Genomic DNA, 18,861 nt, shown 5'->3' with positions numbered 1-18,861 from the left:
CATTCCCACCTCCTTGGCCTTCATGCCATCTGGCCTCCCTCTGGCCTGGCCGCTCCCAAGGCTCCCCCCTCCTGTGTGGCCTCCGCAAACTCCACATGGCACCAGATGGATCTTTATGGGAAGCAGACCACATCCATTTAAAACCCTCCTAAGACTCTGTGTTGCCCGTTGAATAAAGTCCAAATGCTCTGGCCCAAAGCTGTCTCAAAGAAATATAATGCAAGCCAGTTGTATAGCTTGGGATTTTCCAGTAGCCACATTTTTAAAAGTAAAAAGAAACAGATGACATTCATGATAACTATGTGGTTAACCTAATGCATTTAAAATATGATTTTAACATGTAATCAACACAAATATTAATGAGATATTTTATATTCTCTTTTCACTAAGTTTTCAAAATCCAGTGTTTAGCCACTCCACCGGCCCCGGCTCCTTGTCCCTTGTGGTCCGGCACAGCTCATGTCCTCGTGGTGCCCCAAACACACCATGCTGTGCCTGACTCCCCATCCTTGCCATAAGCCCGGTGATGCTTGTGCTGGTTCTCACGGACCAGCGGCGCACATCTCTTCCCCACTCCCCCTTCCAGGACATCATACTGCTGGCCTGACACCCTCCATGGTGGGAGTATTCACACCACAGAAATCGGCAAACGCTACTAATCAGGGCTTTGGGGAGGGCTGGAGGACCATTTGTTAGGCAGCAGTACGTCACTGCACAGAATGCTCCCCTTTCAGAGAGTTCCTCTCTCACCCCCTTGCTCAGCTGGAAACTTCTCCTCGTTTGTGCTCTGTGTCCTTTTGCACCCCTACTAAACTTCCGGTTCGGAAAATAGAGACCCGTTTTCTGTACGTGATTCTTGGCACATGGTAGACTTCCTCCCTCCTTCTTTGGTTTTTGGTTCCCTGACCATCCTATCATACTAGTTAGTGTATAGAAGAAGCCATAAAGAGAAAAAGTTTAAAATACAAGCTTAGGGGCGCCTGGGTGGCTCAGTCGGTTAAGCTGCCTTTGGCTCAGGTCATGGTCCCAGGGTCCTGGGATCGGGCCCAGAGTCGGGCTCCCTGCTCAGCGGGAAGCCTGCTTCTCCCTCTCCCACTCCCCCTGTTTGTGTTCCCTCTCTCTGTCAGATAAATAAATAAAATCTTTAAAAAAAAAAAGAATTTAAAAAATAATAATAAATAAAATAGAAGCTTAGAAATGAAACCTATCTGGGTTTGAATCCTGCCTCCTCTACTTCCTAGTGGTACGGGCTCAGGCAACATATGGAACCCCAGTGAACATTGGTTGAGCTGCCTGGAAACACGTTTAAAAACATATTCATCACAAGATTATTGAGTTGATTAAATCACATCAACTGTTTAGTCCGGGAACTAGCACACACCAAAAACTCATAAAGGTTTGGATATTATTATTAAGCCCCTCAGTATTTACTTATCATTTGTATAAAGTAGTTGCTCAAAACATTTTTGTTAGAGTAAACACTGAATGGAATTTCAGAAGTTCCTCAAGCCCGATTCATAGTGTGTATGAGCCAGATGTCCAGCTGGAGACAGATGGCACACACAAAAGAGCTGACCAAGGAGAATTTATGGAAGGACTGTTTACAGAGGTCTGAGCAGGGTTACGCCTGTTACCACCTCTAGGACTGAAGACTGAAGGTGTGAGGGGTGAGGAGGTATCTCCCTGAACCCAGTGAGAACTGTAGCTGCAGGGGAGGTCGCACAGTAGGAGCTGCACGCAGCCTTCCCTAAAGGGATCTAGCAGCCATCAAACCATCGGGGAGGAGGCTGAATGGATAACCCGCCTCACTTTGCTCCAGCCCTTCTGGAGGACTTCCCGCCGATGCTTCCTCTTAGCCGAGCCCAGCTGCAAGCCCAAGGGCAGGGAGCTCTTGCACAGTTCCTGCCGGGCAGCCTCTTGGACAATGAAACTGATGGAGAAGGTGGAAGATGGGCTGGAGGCCCACAGAGTCTTCGAGGGGCCCCGAACCACCACAGCCTACAGGTGTCCAGGCTTGCTGACACACCAGAGATGGTAGTCATCCACGCTGGTCAACGTTTCCTTGGCTTGGGCCTTGACGGATAACAACAGAAAACAAACATTCAGATGGGCTAAATTTGATTACTTCATCTACGAGTCTGTTTGCTCAAACATAAGAAAGCTGATTTCATTCCATAACCCTCCACTTTGTTGGCATCCAACCATTCTTAGAGTCAGGAGGTGCCTTTCTACATCCAACTTAAAAGATTCCCACATACATTGTATCTTAAATAGCTCTCCACAGAGCAGGAGAAGACCTGGTGTATATGTAATCTTCATTAGGCCACTTCTATCATATTTTTACCTTTATCATCATCATAGTTCTTTTAATTTTTCACCTATGGTCCTCTTCACTAGCCTTCTAATCAGTCTCTAAAAATAGCCGGCAATATTCCACCAGTTTCAGAAGAACTGTTAAAATGCTGGTTTGACCCTTTTTGCTGTTGGTGTAAGCCTGGGAAAGATTTATGATTTTCTTAGGAAAGCCTGGAAGGAGGCTGCAATCATTTCCTGGCTTTATTCTAGAACCTCTTTATCTTCCCCATAAATCTCTTATGCTGGCAAGGATGGTTGGGACCAGGAGATCAGTTTTACTTTCCTATCTGTTCTAAAATGTGCTGTTCTGAGTCTTCCCTTCCCTGCTAACAATTTCTAAAAGTACTAGCTGAAGCCCATTCCACAGGAAAGGGGTGTGGGGCGGGGAGGGTGGAGGCAGAGAGCAAGGGATCCAGATTCAACCAACATTTTGATTGGTCGGGTAGAATGGAAGCCCAGTAAGGGCAGGGACCACAGCTAAGTGCTCACCCATGTGCCCAGAGTCTAGCCTGGTGCCTGGCACAAAGCAGGCCCCCAATATTTTATAGAATAACTCAGTGAATGAATGCGCCCTACTTGCTAACCACTTTCATGTAGGAGAGGGTACAGATCTTGTTTTTCACATGAGAAAATGGAGAGCCCAATGGTATTTATAATGTCAGCAGTCAGCAAGGCCTCAACCCCAGGCCTTCTGGCTTTTATAGTGCAATGCACCCCACTGCTTCCCATCTAAGATATTGCCTCCATTCCTCGAGCCACTTTGCTTTGCCTTTGCTATTCCCTCACCGAAGTTCAACTTTTCAGTAATAAGCCTGGATAACAGGAGCTGCCATGATCAATAGCCCCTCTCCCCATAGTGACTTACCCCCAAGTGCGGCTGTCTCTCTCATGTTGACCTTGCTCCATGGATCTTCCCCCCTTCTAATCTTAAAATCTGCAGCCATTGGTGGGGGGGGGGAAGGGGGGGGTGAATTCTGAGCATGTCCCAGAGACTTCTCTTTGAGTAAAGTATCGTTGAGATCTTAGAAACTTTGGCTGCCCCACAGCCACCACCCACCAGTAGTGGTCTCTGTGACCCAGTGGTTCGGCAGCTCCTGGGGCATCCCTGGTCCAGGTGGGAGCCTGGCTAGTTTCAGGCTGCCCTAGGGTACCCATGTCAGGCTGTAACCTGCTCCCAAACAGATTCCCCTTCCTCCCTCCAACCTGCCGTCATGGGCTCCCGGACACCCCTGTCCTAAAAGCCCCAGGGAATGGTGAGGACAGTGCCTTGTTTGAGTGGCCCTCCACCCCATGCCCAAGGTCTAGTGCATCACCATCCAGGCTGTCTCCTTCCCGGCAGCCAGACTGACCGGTGCTGGGACCCCTGCCTCCTCTGTTTGTGCTGGCTGCATTCTCTGTGACGGAGGCCGCTGGGGTGCAAGCAGAGCCCTGACTGAGAGGCACGGCTTCATCTTTCTGCAGGGCCTTCTCCCCTATTTATAGGTGCCACTTTCACAACGCTTAGACTCTTGGGTGTTGGCCTTGGGACTGTGCCATGTTTAAGCACAGGACAATAACCAGCATGTAATTTAAAAGGAATTTCCTTCTTTGCTCTTCCCTCATGCAATTCATTACAGAAGACAGACATAGATAGGGACTCTGAAACATAGACAGAACTTTCTTTTCTGTCTCATTGGCTCATAGCTGCTCTGATGGGGCTCTGCTCATATCCTGAAGAGAACTCCTCTACTCCCTGTCCCCATGACTGCTTTTTCTCCTCCACCCCCATTTCTCCTCCTCCCTTATGGTTTTATTACATAGCTTGACTTGGCTCCTCTCCCAGCAGTAAGGAATCTTACCTCTTTGGAAGTGGGGGTGGGTGGGGGGTGGTCAGGGGTACGGCAATTAAAGAGCTCTCTTTAGAGTACAGCATTGGGGGTGGGGGGGGTAGCAAATACCCAGACGTGAGCTCGGACCCATCACCTAGACATTTTTTAGACTAGGCATAGCCTCATGATTTCATTATTAGTCACCAACTATTAGAAATACATTTCTAATTGATCTTTGTGACATGTAAAGGGCCCCATCAACAGTTACTAACCCAGCTTGGTAACTCCCCCTGCAAGCTGGTGAAAAGCAACAACTCTGCGCTGGAGTCTAGCTCAGGAACAGGGCTGGGATGAGTTCTAGTTGGTCAGCTTCATCTGGTAGAGGCAGGGAATCCTATGACTACATCATGGCTCTACCTGGTGTTCAAGAGCCTGTTCACCCATTCATTCGCTCATTCATTCACTCATTCATTCAGTCACTCATTCAGTCATTCACTCACTCTTCATTTACCCATTCACTCATTCATTCATTCACTCACTCATTCACTCATTCATTCAACCAACCAAGATTTTCTGTGCCGCCATTATTTGTCCAGCTCTCTACTAGATATGGAAGAGGCAGAGATTAATAAACCTCAGCCCTCACCCCCAAGGCGCTTACCTCAAGTTGGGGAGAAATACATGTGACCTCATCAGCTATAACACAGTTTGGTGGTGTTATGGCAGACACAGAAACAGGGGACCACAGGGCCACTGGAACGCAACAACTATGTCTGATGTGGGTCAGTGATGGATCAGTCTAGGAAGGCTTCCCAGAGGGGATATTTGAGCCAGGTCAAAAAAGAAAAGCAGAAGGGTTTCAGATGAAGAATTGAGTATGGGCATTTTGGGCAGAAGGCACAGAATATGGTACTGTGGTGGCATGAAAGAGGATGCTAGCTTTGGGGAAGAATGAAGAGCTCAGAAAGCATGTGGCACAACAGTAAGAGAGGATACTGGGAAGCACATGGGGGCCGGGATGCAAAGGACCTTGGACATTTAAATATTTTGGAAGAACATAGAAAAAGTTTAAAATCACCATACTCCCCATCATTTATTCAATATTATAAAAGCAAGACATGATGGGAATTTCCTCTCTGCCCATCCAAAATGATCCCACTGAGGAAACCCCTGCTAATGGTTAGAAAATGTCCCTTCTTTTCCCTAAATTTAAGCAAGGATTTTTATACATATTTAAATCACATTTAGAAAAACTAAAGTATTCTACACTATATCCTAATGATCTGCAATTTTTTTCCAGTTAGTAACATAATAGAGATATTTTTACAGGTCAATTTATAGAGAACTATTTTGTTATTTTTAACAGGCAACGAGGAACCAATAAAGGACTCTAAATTTGAAGGTGAGTGAATCAGATCTGTTTTACATGGAGGCTGGATGAGAGAGAAGAGGCCAGGGAGTTGACTCAGGGAGGGTAAGGATAAGAACCCCTTTGAAGAGGCCACAAGGATGAGATTTAAGAGCAATTTCTGAGGTAAAATCAGCAGTATTCAGGGGCCAGTGACAGACGGGCTGTGTGAGGGATTTGGTGAAGGTTCATTTTGTTGTATGTAATAGAAGCTACTCAAAGTAGCTTCAGAAGAAACATTTGGAAGGGAAGATTGAAGAGCAGGAGCTACAATGTGGCCTGAGGATGTTTGGAACCCAGAACTAGAAACCTATCAGGTATCAAGATCACTGACTACTCTTTCTAGAGCCTCAGTCTCTCATTCCAACCTCTCTCTGAGGGTCCACCTCGTTGTCCTCTTTCTGCTCCTCCATGTGACTGCACCAGGAGGCTCTTCAGAGCAGGTTCCAGTATAGATAGATCACATGTGTGTGTGTGTGAGTGTGTGTGTGTGTGTGTTTTCAAAATTCCCTGGGCAATTTCAACAACACAGAGCAAAGGGGAGAAACTTCTAGTTGGCGCGTGTTCACTGTCTCGAGACACCATCCCCAAATTCCCAGGAGAGGATGTGATTGGTCCAGGCGGGTCAGGGGTTGCTCTGGTCCAGTCAGCTGTGTCCATTGTGGAGCAACATGCAGCATAAACCCAGCAGCAGCCCAGCCTCCGGAACATGGAATTGGTTGGGGAGGGAGGGAGGGAGTGGCCCGTGACAACAACAAGATTTTGTGGTTCCACACAGCACAGGCAAATCAGGTTTTGTGTTTACCTCTTGGTCTGTCCCCCAGGGACAAAGCCCTGGCCTGAGTGAAAGAATGAGTGCTCTCTGTCACTGGCAGGGGTCCCATCGCCACCCCTCTCTGCCTGGAAGGACAAAGGGAGTGACTCGGTCCCTGGGCATCCATGTCCAGGCCTGCGGGGTGCCCTCCAGCACAGGCAGCCAGCACCATCTGAATTTGCCCTGGTCCCCCAGCCACTGGAGCAAGTGGCGACAGCAAAAAGCGCATCTCCGGGGAAGTGGAAGCAGAAGCAAACAGCTGCAAAATGATACTTCGTTGGAATCAGCTTCTTGTTTGTCAGGATGAGTAACTGGGAGTGAATCGTGGCTTCCTATTTCCATCCAGGTTTGGGGGAGGAAGAGAGCCGAGAAAGAACTGACCAGAGGAATTTGACTCCGTGAGGAGGCGGCTACTTGTTGTGTCTTCCGCCATATTTACCTGTGGTTGTTAGGCCTCTCCTCCCGCTCACCAAGACACTCTCCTTAAATGGAGAATTCCTCACATGGGCCTTCCTCCAGAGGAAGGGAAGCATGGCGACATCTGAAGGGACGTAGCCCAACCACAAGAGATTTCTGTTTCCTGCCCCTCCAGCTCAAAGTCACACCATTCTGGTTGGGGGCTGGGGAGGGTTGGCGTCGGTCTTAAAATAGCTGCAAACCTCAAGAACAGCCCAGTGGTGGGTTTGAAGCCCGCAACCTCTTAGTGTTTCTGTTGTGCTAGGTCTTATCTTCCCTTTTAATATCCTCCCACCCTCTCAACGCTGCTTCTATGCTTGCCCACTCCGTAATTTATGGATGTGTTTTTGAATGATTTTCTTCGGTTTTGTTTTTACATCTCTGGGAAAGATAAGGGAGTTACATTGTTATGCCAAGACAGAACTAACTTAACGTGAGACTCGAAAGACTTTAAGACAAGTTCCAGATCGGCCGATTGCTAGTTTTGTAAACCTCAGGCAAATGACTTCGGTTTCCTCCCCCGTTCTCCCATGGCTGTGTTTATACTTCTATTATTGTATGTATCACATCTCTGTGTTCCCTAGGCGACTTTCAGCTTCTTTAAGCTTTTATCTGTCTGGGTGACAACCACAATGCTTAGCAGAGTGCCTGGCACAGAGCGGATGTCCAAAAAATGTAAAATTTAACCTCTCAGAGTCTATGAAATTGGGATAATTATACCAAATTATAAACATTAAATAAGGCAATTCATGTGATTTACAAACTATTAGTAACAATACATGTCTAAAAGCTGTCACAATGCCGTTATAAAAATTTGTATAGTTTTTTAAAAAAAAAAATATGGTTCTATTAAATTAACCTTACTTCGTATTTGAAAAGTTTAGGGTAAAGGATTTGTGGGGAAAAGCTAAGATTTCTCATTTGCAATGATCATATTAATCTCGTGACTTATTTGGTTTTGAGCAAAAGCCTCTGTTCTCCCTTGTGGTGTTTTTCCTCTCAACTAGTTACATTGTTTAATGGTTGATAGATGTGGTACAAAGGATGATAGCTCTAAACCGGGGTTTCTAAACCTCTGCACTATTGACATTTTGAGCCAGATCATTCTTTGTTGGGGCTGGGGGGCTGTCCTGTGTGTTGTAGGATATTTAGCAACATTGCTTCCCATCTCTACCCACTAGATGCCAATATCACTTCCTCCCAGTTTAAGAACCCAGAATGTCTCTAGACATTGTCAAATGTCCTCTGGAAGGCGCTGGGGGCAAAACTGCTCCCCTCCCTTCTCTGTGAGCGCCACTGCTCTGAAGTTTTGGCGAATGCTTTTTTTTTCTCTTTCATCGTCTATTATTAACTTTCTCAATATTTTAAATGTATGAGCTCAGGTTACTTAAGCTCTGAGTCCTACTCAAAGCATTTTTTGCTGACTTGGGTTTGAAGATATGCAAGTCCTTCAACACATCTGATTAGTCAGAGAGAATTTCCCAGCTTGCCAGAGGAATTCACTTTTTCCGCTTCATCCTTCCACACTCAGGGTTGGTACACCCTTAATTTCTATCCTTTACTCCAAGACTTTGAAGATCAAGCCTACAATTCTAGCCTCATTTCTTCTAAGAAGCAAGCAGGCTTCTTACCCCTTGGGCCTCTGAAGGCCTGACTTCTCAGAGCCCCCCCAAGTAGACATATAATTGAGGCCCCTCTGTGAGCCTCACTGCACTCAGGTCTATCCCATATACACATTTGGGTATTGTCACTTCATCGTACCACAAAGAACAAGTCTCAGGTGAACTACACCTATCTTCCTATCTGTACCTTGCTTCTTCTCTTTTCCTCTGCATTTGGTGTCTTCGTGGACTTAGCCCACTTCACAGGCAACGACTTAACTTTTCCAGCCCTTTGATAACTGGAGCCAATGCCACAGTATCTCACTGCAGATGAGATGCCTACTTTCTGCCCTGTCTCCTGCCTGCCCTCCTTTGAAGAGCCCAGACATTCATGGTCTTGTCTGACGTTTGTTTTCTCCAACATACAGAATCTGTTATGAATAGTCTCCACTTGTTTGCCTATGAACTTGGAAAGCATGAATTTACCGGTAGTGCAGATGCTACCCACTTCTCTGAACACCTGTGATTCTGGCACTCAAACGCCTCTCTCCCTGCTACAGAGGACACTGTCCCATCAATGGAAAATGCCCCCTGCCGTGCACACAGCTTCCGTATCTCCTTGAGCAACCACATTTAGAATGGGACTTGCTGTCATCTGATTGCATTATGCACATGCTGGATGCTCACTATCTGATACATAACACTTCTACTTGCTTTTGGCAAGAGAGATGCTAACTCAAAACTGCTATCTTAACAAAGTAGTATGACTAGCTACTTTTCAAGTTAATATTGTGAAGATGAGTTGATATCTTAGAAGACAGAGAGTAGCTAATTAGGAACTCATCTGAAGAGGAAATTTGGAAAGGCTGTTTAACGTGTCCAAGATGTTTTAAAATCATTCTCTTCACATTGACAGCCACCATCACCACCACCACTTTAAGCTCCGACTTAGTGTCTGCTATATATTATATCATTTAAACCTTGAAACAATCCTGGTGAGGTTTCATTGGAGATAAATATTAGTATCTCTGTCTTACAAACGAGGAAACTGAAACTCAGAGATGTTGTGTGAACTTGACCAATGGCACACAGTTGATCAGTAGCAAATTTGAGATCCAGTCCAAAGCCGGATGAAGTGAGATGCTCAATATTATCATAAAGAACGGGGGATTTCTACAGAACTCCAAAGCAGAGTAAAGATCTTCTTGTCTAATGCCAACAACTATCACACTAAGGAGTTCTAAAAAACAACATAGAATGGTGTGAAAAAAAAACACACAAGATTAGGAATCAGAAGACCTGGATTTTAATCTACACTTGACTACTTCCTAGCAGAATGATCATGGACAAATTGACTTACCATGGCTGAGCATCAATTTTCTCATCAAAAATAGAGATTAAGGGCTGTTGTGAATAATTATATTAACTGTTTGCTCTACAAAATTATAGTTTGACCATAAGCATTTTCCAGGAGTCTCATCATCAAATCATGGGAAGAGCCTGGCTTCTCTACTCAAGTCAAGTTGGACAACCATTGCCAAGGCTGTCCAAAGGCAATGGTGTTCTCTTTCCCATAGCATCATGATGACACAGGGAGAGTGACCATGTCAGGCCACGGGGGACGCCTCTCTAATAGGCTGACCACATTTGGAACACAGACAGGACCTCTTCTGAGTAACCACAGGAGAGGACAAACAGACTCAACGGCACTCCTCCAAGTGGCTGGCCAGTGCCCATGAGCTTTGGAACACTGTGGTTAACCCCAGACTCTGTCAGGAGGGAAAAGTCCCAACTCTCCAGTTAGTTGCTTCCACCAAAGTAAGCCAAAATGAGTCATATAAAGATGGAGAAACCAACAGAGACAGCCTTCCATGCAAGGATCACCAGAAAGAATTAAATCTGGAGACAGGAGAATCTGAAGAACCTGGGCGGCTGATGTTCCTTCTCAGTGAGTCAGTATGTAAGACACATGGTGCAGTGTGAGCTTGTGTGTGTGAATGTTCACGCTCATGTACAATGAAGGACCTTTGTGTACTCTGCCACCTCCCTCTTGGTTGGTTTGCCAGGTGCTGCTCTACATCACTTTTGTGGATTGGAAATTTATACACTATGATTATTAGAGGGAGAACCTGGTTCTTTTTAATATTACAAAATTGCTCTTTGAAAAGTTTGGACCAATTCAATTTTCATTCTTGCAAATAGAGCATAAGAGAGTCTATTTACTTCACCAGTGCCAACACTTTGAAATAGTATTATTATCTCCACTTATATATATATATATTTTTTTTTTAATTCATTTTATTTATTTTAGAGAGAGAGAGCATGGGAGGTGGTGGGGAGGGAGAGAGACAGAGAAACACAAGCAGAACCCGAGCTAAGTGCAGAGCCCGACGCGGGTCTCGAGATCAGACCTGAGCCAAATCCAAGAGTCGATCGCTCAACCGACTGTGCCACCCAAGTGTCCTTCCACTTACATTTTTAAAGTAATACTTACTTGTGATGAAAATTACATTCATATACTGTATAACATTATGAAAACTCTCCTTTCCCCCCTCCTTACCCTGTTCCACTTTCTATGGTAACCAACTTCAGCCAACCTGATTCTAGTTCTTCTGATGGTTGCCACAAAATACTAAATAAAAGCTTATACCTCAATTTCTTGATTTATCAACTTTCTACAGTATTTATTGACTGTGGCACATGAGGATTTGTGCTAACTTATCCTCATTGTGTAATTGAGGAAATTGTCCCTCTCCCCTCTCCCCTCCAACCCTTTCTCCCTACTTCCTTCACCTCCTGTCCTCTGTCATAACTGCCCTGTTCCTTTTATATATTTATTGGGTTTGCAATAGTTATACTCTGTTCTGAAACCAAAGTTAGCCTTTCATACTTTTTCAAAAAATTTATTCTAAAATTTGAAAATCAATGAAGAGTTTTTATCACTGTAAATATATAAAAATTATTTACTGAAGAATGAAGGAAGAAAATAATCCTAAGCTACTCAAAAGAGAATGTTCGAAAGTCAAAATCAAGTAAGTCCTCTTTTCTTACCCTAATCAGTTTCTCACAACTATACCTTAATTTGTTTCTTATTTGGATTAGGATTTTACCTCTGATTTTTGTTTTTTGTGGGGTTTCTACTTGCTTTTCTTTTTTAAACTAATTAACAGTAGAAACATATATCCTCATTACCATATCATTAAGAATATCCAATTTCTTAAACATACCTAGTTTTATCTCATTGTCTTCAGGTATGTACCAGTTGCTGCCATGTTGATTTTTTTAATTTTAATTACACCCTTAAGTAATTTCTAATATTTCTTGGATCCCATGACTTTTTCTTTCTTGGATTCCTCTTTCATGTTATTGGAGAACACACACAAGTAATCTTCTTTCTTTCTTCTCTCTCTCTCTCTCTCTCTTTCTTTCTTTCTCTTTTAAAATTTATTTATTTCAGAGGGCAGGTAGGGGCAATGGGAGAGGGAGAGAGAAACTCAAGCAGACTCCACACTGAGCACAGAGCCCAACATAGGGCTCAATCTCACGACTCTGGGATCACGACCCGAGCTGAAACCAAGAGTCGGATGTTTGACCGACTGTGCCACCCAGGTGCCCCCATACAAGTAATCTTTCAGTGCTATGGTCTGAATGTTTGAGTCTCCTGCCGCCAGTTCATAAGTTGAAATCCTAATCTCCAATGTGATGGTATTGGACGATGGGATCTTTAGGAGTTGCTTAGGTAATAAGGGTGGATCCCTCATGAATATAATTACTGCCCTTACAAAGGAGGCCCCAGAGAGCTTACTTTCTCCTTCTGCCATGTGAGGAAGTTGGCAGTCTGCCAGAAAAGGGCCTTCTTAAGCACCTGACTGCACTGGCACCCTGATCTTGGACTTTCAGCTCTCAGAACAGTGAAATATAAATTTCCATTGTTTATAAGCTACCCAGGCTATGTGGTATTTTGTTATAGCAACCGAAACAAATAAAGACAGTGGATAAATGTTTAAATCTTTGTTTTGTCTATAGACATTCTGAGAATTGAAAATTAATTGTCAGTCTTTGTAATATTATAATTGTATAAATATTATTAACTGAAGGACTAAGTAGTATTGTACTGAAAAACTCTTTGTGTGCCCTGATACTTGGTAAATAGTTTGGTTGAATTAATAATTCTAGATTTAAAAAATCACATTCCTTCAGGACTCAAAGACATTGTTCCCCTAAGTTACTCTTCTAGCATCCAAGATTACTGACAAGAAGGCCACAGCCATGTTAATTCTTACGCTTTTATGGCACTCTATCTTTACTCCCTGGAAGCATTGAGAATCTTCTCTTTGCATTTCTTGTTCTAAATTTTATCACAACATATATGGGTCCTTTTAAAAGTTCTTTTTGCTGAAGCCCCCACAGCTCCTTCCAATTTGAAAACTCTTATCTTTTCTTTAATAAATTTTCCCCTTTATGTTCTTTCTGGAATTCCTGCCAGATGGATGTTAGACATCTTGACTTGCACATGTCTTTTAACGTACCCCTCATATTTTACATCACTGTCATTCTGGTCTATATTCTGGAATATTTCCTCAACTTTCTCTTTCAGCCCTTCTATTGAAATGTTTAATGTTCATGAACTCTGGCTGTCTTTGGTATATCCATTCACATTTGCAAATATATGTTAAAAGATAGAGCATATGGACTTGCACTGCTCACTTTAGATAGAGGGGTAGAAATCAGGCTGACAGGATGTTCCTAAACCCCTGCATGCCCCCTCTTCAGGGCCAACACAAGGACAGCCTCACTCTGGAAGGACCACCCTCACTCAAGGAGCCCTAGCCCTCCCCAGGCCAACTGTTGAGTTCCCCTAAAGAGCTCACTCATCTCTGAAGGTGACCAGTACATGGCCAGCTGGTCTGCACCCATGGCAGGGAAGTGGTGGGAGTGAAGGTGGGCAACCGGTTTAGCTGCTCCACAGATCTCCCTTCAAATGGTCATCCTGACGGCCAACCCACATTCCAGTCCTACTTAACCGTTCTGTCAACTCAGAGCTTGGCACCCCTTCCAGATCCCCCAGGAAGACAGCTCTCCTTCCAAGAGTCTGACTGTCTCACTGCAACATCCTTTCGTACCTCAGATACAGCTTCCCTCTCTGTGGTTTACTTGGCAATTCAATCCCATTTGCTTTCCTCCATCTTCTAGAAAATTGTCAAAAACTCTGCTGACATGTGCGGCTGCACTGTGCACCATTGAATTGATTCCCTCGTATACATCTTTGCTGCTGTTTCAGTAGGCCTCTGAGTGGGAGGGAAGGACACAGGTGGGCCCACTTCACTCTGAACTAAAACCTAGCTCAACATTCTCCTTTCTCAACTTTTCCTCCTGTTCCTTTTTCCTGACTTTGTCAAGAAATTAAGGGCAAAGAGGAAAGGATGCCCCACATCATGATATTCTCTCCTGAGGGCAGGTTTCCATCTTGCTACCTCCCTGAATTCTGACTCTCTGCTCTCGGTGTCGTCCCATGTTGGACTGGTGGTTGGAGCCACCTCTGCTCGCCCATAAAAGTCCTCTGGAACATGCCAGTCTGGCACCCCCGCTCCATATTCCACCTGCCAGCAGGACATCAGTGTGAGATGAAAGGCTCTGTGAGTGGCACCATTCCTGCAGCTGGGGGATCACAGTGACAGGTACCAATGCCCACTTTGTCAGTGGACCAGGGGCCCCCCACCTTGGTTTATATAAGCTGAACTCTATCCCCTGCAGCTCAGAAGCATAATGGTACTTGACTTCAATAACTCTCTGAACAAAGCTCTTTATTTGGAGAAAAGCATCAAACCCCTTCTGAAAATTAACCCTTGAAAAAAAAAGGTCATGATAATTCTGATGAAACTTGAAGTGATATATGTGTCTCTTAGGAGTTTTATTTTAAGTAAGACTGGGAATTTTAATACACTCATGCAGCACATTGGGAAGATCTGGAGACTTCAGAACCCACGTTCTTCCTCCCAGCTTGGCAGGGGGCCACAGGACTGTGAGTCTATCTGTGGCAGAAAGCCCATACTTCAAGGCACTGAGAATGACCCTTCTCCCACTTATCTCATGGGTGCACAAACTTCTGAATTTAGGAGAAAGAGGAGCCAGAGGGAATGGCCTTTAATGAAGGATGAGTGGTGGTTTCTCTCAAAACTTCTGGGAAGGCCACAATTTTATCTTAAACCATACTGTCACAAGAAGAAATGATACTTAAGGAGACTCAAAGAATGGGACTCAAACAGGAAAAATCCCACAGAAACTTTCCAGGGCTCTTCATTTGCGACCCACAGAGGCAAAGAACTTTGCACACAGTAGGTATTTGTATCAGTCTGCTGGGGCTGCCATAACAGAATCCACAGGCTGGGGGCCTTGAACAGCAAACATGCATTTTCTCACAGCTCTCGAAGTCTAATGGGAGGCTTGACGCCCAAGATTAAGGTCCTGGCAGAGGTGGGTTTTGGTAAGGACTCTTCCTGGCTTGCAGAACGTCTTCTTCCTCTTCTGTCTTCTTCTTCGTATAAGGACACTAGTCCTATCTGATTAGGGCCTCACTTTCCTGACCTCTATTTGACCTTAATTACTTTCTTAAAGGTCCTGTCTCCAAATATAGTCACATTGGGGGTTAGAGCTTCAACCTAGGGATTTTGGGAAAGGACACAATTTGGCCCATAATAGTATTGAATAAACACTTATGGTTAACTAATGTGTGCTCTATCTAACTGCCTTCCTGGATATGTGGGGGCCCCCATTTACTCCACAGAGACTGTAAGGAGAAGAAACCCTCCTTCTTGTCCACATCCCTTTTATTCCCTTCCTCAAGGTAATATCACTGCCAATATGATTGCACCACTATGGTCATCAGGACACAGTTTTTATAACATTTCTGTGAGATGGAAACATCCACATGTCCGTGACCAGTCACTACCCCATCCCCACCCACCCACCCCCATCAAGGCCTGGCCCCTTCTGTATGTCTCTGTCCTTCTGTCTCTCTAGCCCAGGGAGTGTAGAAAACCTGAGATCTGTTTTCACTCTTAGGGGGGAATGGAGGCCCCACCTCAGCTGCAAGCCCTAACAGCATGCTCTGGTTCAGCTTCCCCAGCGCCATGCTCTGCGCTGGGGCCGGGGAGTGGGGGCAGGCAGAGACGTAACTGGGCATTGTGCACAGCGCACAGAAATAGCAGTACTGTGTTCCCATTTGCTATCATTCTCTCTCTTTCTCTCTGGGAAGAAGTCTTGTTGGCAAGGAGAACATGGGCATTCCAGGGCCTTAGCCAAAATGCCATCAAAATCTAATCTACATCTTTAATAAAGACTATGAGTTTATTCTTCCAGAAGTCTGCATGTTCCCCCTAGCGAAGGGTCACAGGAACATAAGGAAGCTCTGGTTCCAAGCTAGAAATGTGTTTGCTCACTGCCAGAGCGCCTGACTGAAGGACCGATGTGCTGGGTGAGGAGCCAGGGTCATACAGTGATGTCTGCCCCAAGCACCTGTGGCCAGACTGGTTTCTCAGGAGGCTCAACTCCTCTCATGGGCCGTCCCGGGTTGTCTGAGCTGTGTTCAGAGCCGTCCTGGTATTCTCCTGACTCCTAGGCCATCATGGCTCCACCTCATTCTTGTTTCACTGTCCAGGGGGCCCTGCCTCGCATGTTTATTTCCTCCCTGAATCCCTTGATTCTCAAAAATATCCCGAACGCATTTACAGTTTGCAAAATATTTTCACATGTCATCATTTAATTCCTCACAAGTACTGTGCATGGTGACAAGACTCATTCATTCATTCATTCATTCACTCATTCAGCAAGCACTAAGGGAGGGCTCAGCACTGTGCCAGATAATGGGAGACAGAGGGACTGAGGCATACTGCCCACACTTGAGGAGCTTAGAGACCCCTGAGGGAAGAGACGATGTCACTGTCACCACTTAGTATGATAGCTTCCGTGAGAGGAGGAAGGAGCCTTGAGGCAGCCTGTTCTGGCTCAGGTGGACCAGGGTGGTTTCTTGAGGGAGAATCTGGATCTCAATAGGGGCTAGGCAGGCCAAAATGGGAGTCAAAGGAATTCCAGGCAAGGGAGCAGACCATTCAAGTTATAAAACAGAGAGTCTTGCCCATGTGTGGCACTCTGAGTAGTTGAGCATGGTAAGAGGTAGAGCAAAAAGTGGGGGAGGGAAGATGGGCAGGAAACGAGTCAATAGGGGAACTAGGACGTGTTAGGAGTTTAGATTCTTACCCCACTGAAAATAAATAGGTAATCACTAAGGGTGTTAAGTAAGAGAGGCACAAGAGCTTTGCAGTTTAGAAAAAGCAATCATGCAGGAGGGCCACCAGATTGAATAGTGAGACAGGAGGTCACTGCATTGGTCCCAGAGAGAGAGAGACGGTGTGATTTCAGTCCAGAGCAGTGGCAGTGAGGATGGAGAGCAGGATTGGGTTCAAGAGACATTTAAGAGGCCTGTAGAGAGCTTGTGACTGAATGTGGGAGGTAAAGGAGAGGCTAGGGCAAACAACTAGCTTTCTTTTTGAGCCCATGGGTGGATGACAGTGTCATTTACCTCAATGCAACCAGGAAGAGGAGCAGGTTTGGAAAGAAACCTGGTGAGTGGGTCAATGGGGGCGCGCTAAGCTCTGGGGGCCTGTGAATCCTCAATGGAGATGTTTGGGGAAGATTGGATTCAGGGCTCAGGAGGAACTCAGGAGGGGACTGGCTTGGTGACTGGGATTTGGGAAACATTGGTATATTAGCAGTAGTTGCTGTAACAGGAGTGTGTGAGGCCACCCAGCAGGAAGATGCAGATGCTTGATGTTATTTGATGGATGGAGAAATGGAGGCCAGCCCAAGATCTCTCAGCTGGTACATGGCAGAGCTGGGCCGGGAGGCAAGTCATCTGCCTCCAAGCATCATACCCTTCCTGCCATTCCAAAGCCTCTGCAGGGATCCTGGAAATGAGCCCAGCCATCCCTGGGGACCAGCGGGTTTTACCTCTGTGGTTCTTCTGCTTTATCTTTGGTAAGCAGCCCCTGGAGAAGACTTTGCTGTGTTGCTCTTGGGGCTCTGGGAGGGTAAACCAAGTACTCATCTTGGAAATGCCCTTGCATGGGATAAGGCATAAAATACACACATTTGCTGCAATGTTCACACTTGCATTTGATCCTTACAGCTGCCCAATAGGCCCCTCACTGCCCTGCTTCCTTCTCTAGATTCTGCCCACATCAGGCCCTTAGCTTCCCCTCCCCTCACCACCAAAATTTGCCTGTGTTAGGTCCCATTCTATCTCCACTCTAGAATCCAGGTTCTGTGCTAGACCATGTGAGAAAGCAATTCCTGCTAAGATGAGTACTAATAGGTTAATGAGAAATCCATCCCATGGTACCTACTCCTTCTAACCAGAATCCCTGGAGACATGCAAGCGGTAGTGCTAAAGGCAAGAATTTCAAGTGACTTGGCAGATTGTTGAGGAAAGCATAGGAGTGTGAGCAGGAGAGGAAGCAGAGAGAAAGTTGGATCTCCATGAGTATATTTCATATCACATTAAAGAGTTTAGATTTGAGTTTATTCACCATGATGAGACAGAGTCTGCCAGTCCACAAGCCCCTTTTTGTCATGATAATTGACGTTCTATTTCACCACCTGCCAAAACAATTGATGTGCCCTTGACTACACACACACACACACCCCACAAACATCTCTCACCTCCTGGTCTGAAATACAACAGGGACGCCTGGGTGGCTCAGTCAGTTAAGCGTCCAGCTCTTGATTTCGGCTCAGATCATGATCTCAGGGTTGTGAGATCGAGCCCCGTGTTGAGCTCCATGCTGAGCATGGAGCCTGCTTAAGATTCTCTCTCTCCCTCTGCCCCTACCCCACTGTCTCCCTCTCTAAAACAAACAAAAAACAAAACAAAACAAAAAAAACCTCCCCCCAGACACACACACAAAAAAACCAAACATGGAATACAACAGAAGCAGAGACAGAGTAGTTTTCAAATCAAAGCTGCAAGTTCCGAATCTACTTTCTCAAGCGCTATGAGTGATATTGGTAGACCCGGTGCTGGGCCAGCTTGGAAGCCCACTCAGAAACAGTGTTTACTAAGGGATGAGTTGAGAAGAAATCCTCTGCATGAGGGATTTTTTTTCTCTCTTGGCAAAATATGATTTGCTATTTTCAAGCTAATGAAAAGAAGAGGGGGGGAAAACATCTGAAAGGTCTTTTAAAGGAAGTACAAACTTGGACAGAGAAACACTTACAAAACAGTCTGTCCTGCTCCAGCTTGTTCTGTTCCAGCCCTGCAAGACTCAAGCCACAGTGACCCCAAGGTCACAGAAATAAAGAGCCCACTGGGGTTGGGGTTTGGAGAGGAGCAGCGTTATCTGGCACAAGACACACAGGGCAGCG

The 18,861-nt window shown here is 45.4% G+C and overlaps 2 long non-coding RNA genes across 6 annotated transcripts in view; one reads left to right on the top strand and one right to left on the bottom strand.

Moving 5' to 3' along the window:
- Positions 1-1,570: 1,570 nt before the first annotated feature.
- On the bottom strand, positions 1,571-18,746 carry LOC118554844 (uncharacterized). Of its 2 annotated transcripts, none has more exons than XR_004926682.2 (2): positions 18,714-18,746; positions 1,571-2,073 (listed from the first exon to the last, which is right to left on the bottom strand). It is a non-coding gene; the product is annotated as an uncharacterized LOC118554844 (long non-coding RNA). The 2 variants fall into 2 exon arrangements; XR_004926683.2 differs by lacking the exon at positions 18,714-18,746 and adding an exon at positions 3,705-3,793.
- LOC118554841 (uncharacterized) overlaps positions 7,542-18,861 on the top strand; it is a 32,265-nt gene continuing 20,945 nt past the window's right edge. Inside the window, exon 1 of one of the 4 annotated variants that reach the window (XR_013448040.1) lies at positions 7,542-10,390. This is a non-coding gene — a long non-coding RNA (uncharacterized LOC118554841). Of the gene's footprint in view, positions 10,399-10,445; positions 11,475-18,861 lie in introns of those variants that run through there. The other 3 variants (XR_013448041.1, XR_004926678.2, XR_013448042.1) reach the window with 3 other exon arrangements.

Source organism: Halichoerus grypus, chromosome 5 (genome assembly GCF_964656455.1).
Source record: "Halichoerus grypus chromosome 5, mHalGry1.hap1.1, whole genome shotgun sequence".
Taxonomy (NCBI): domain Eukaryota; kingdom Metazoa; phylum Chordata; class Mammalia; order Carnivora; family Phocidae; genus Halichoerus; species Halichoerus grypus.
Note: the sequence above shows the minus strand (reverse complement) of the source record. Positions and strands in the feature narration are given on the sequence as shown.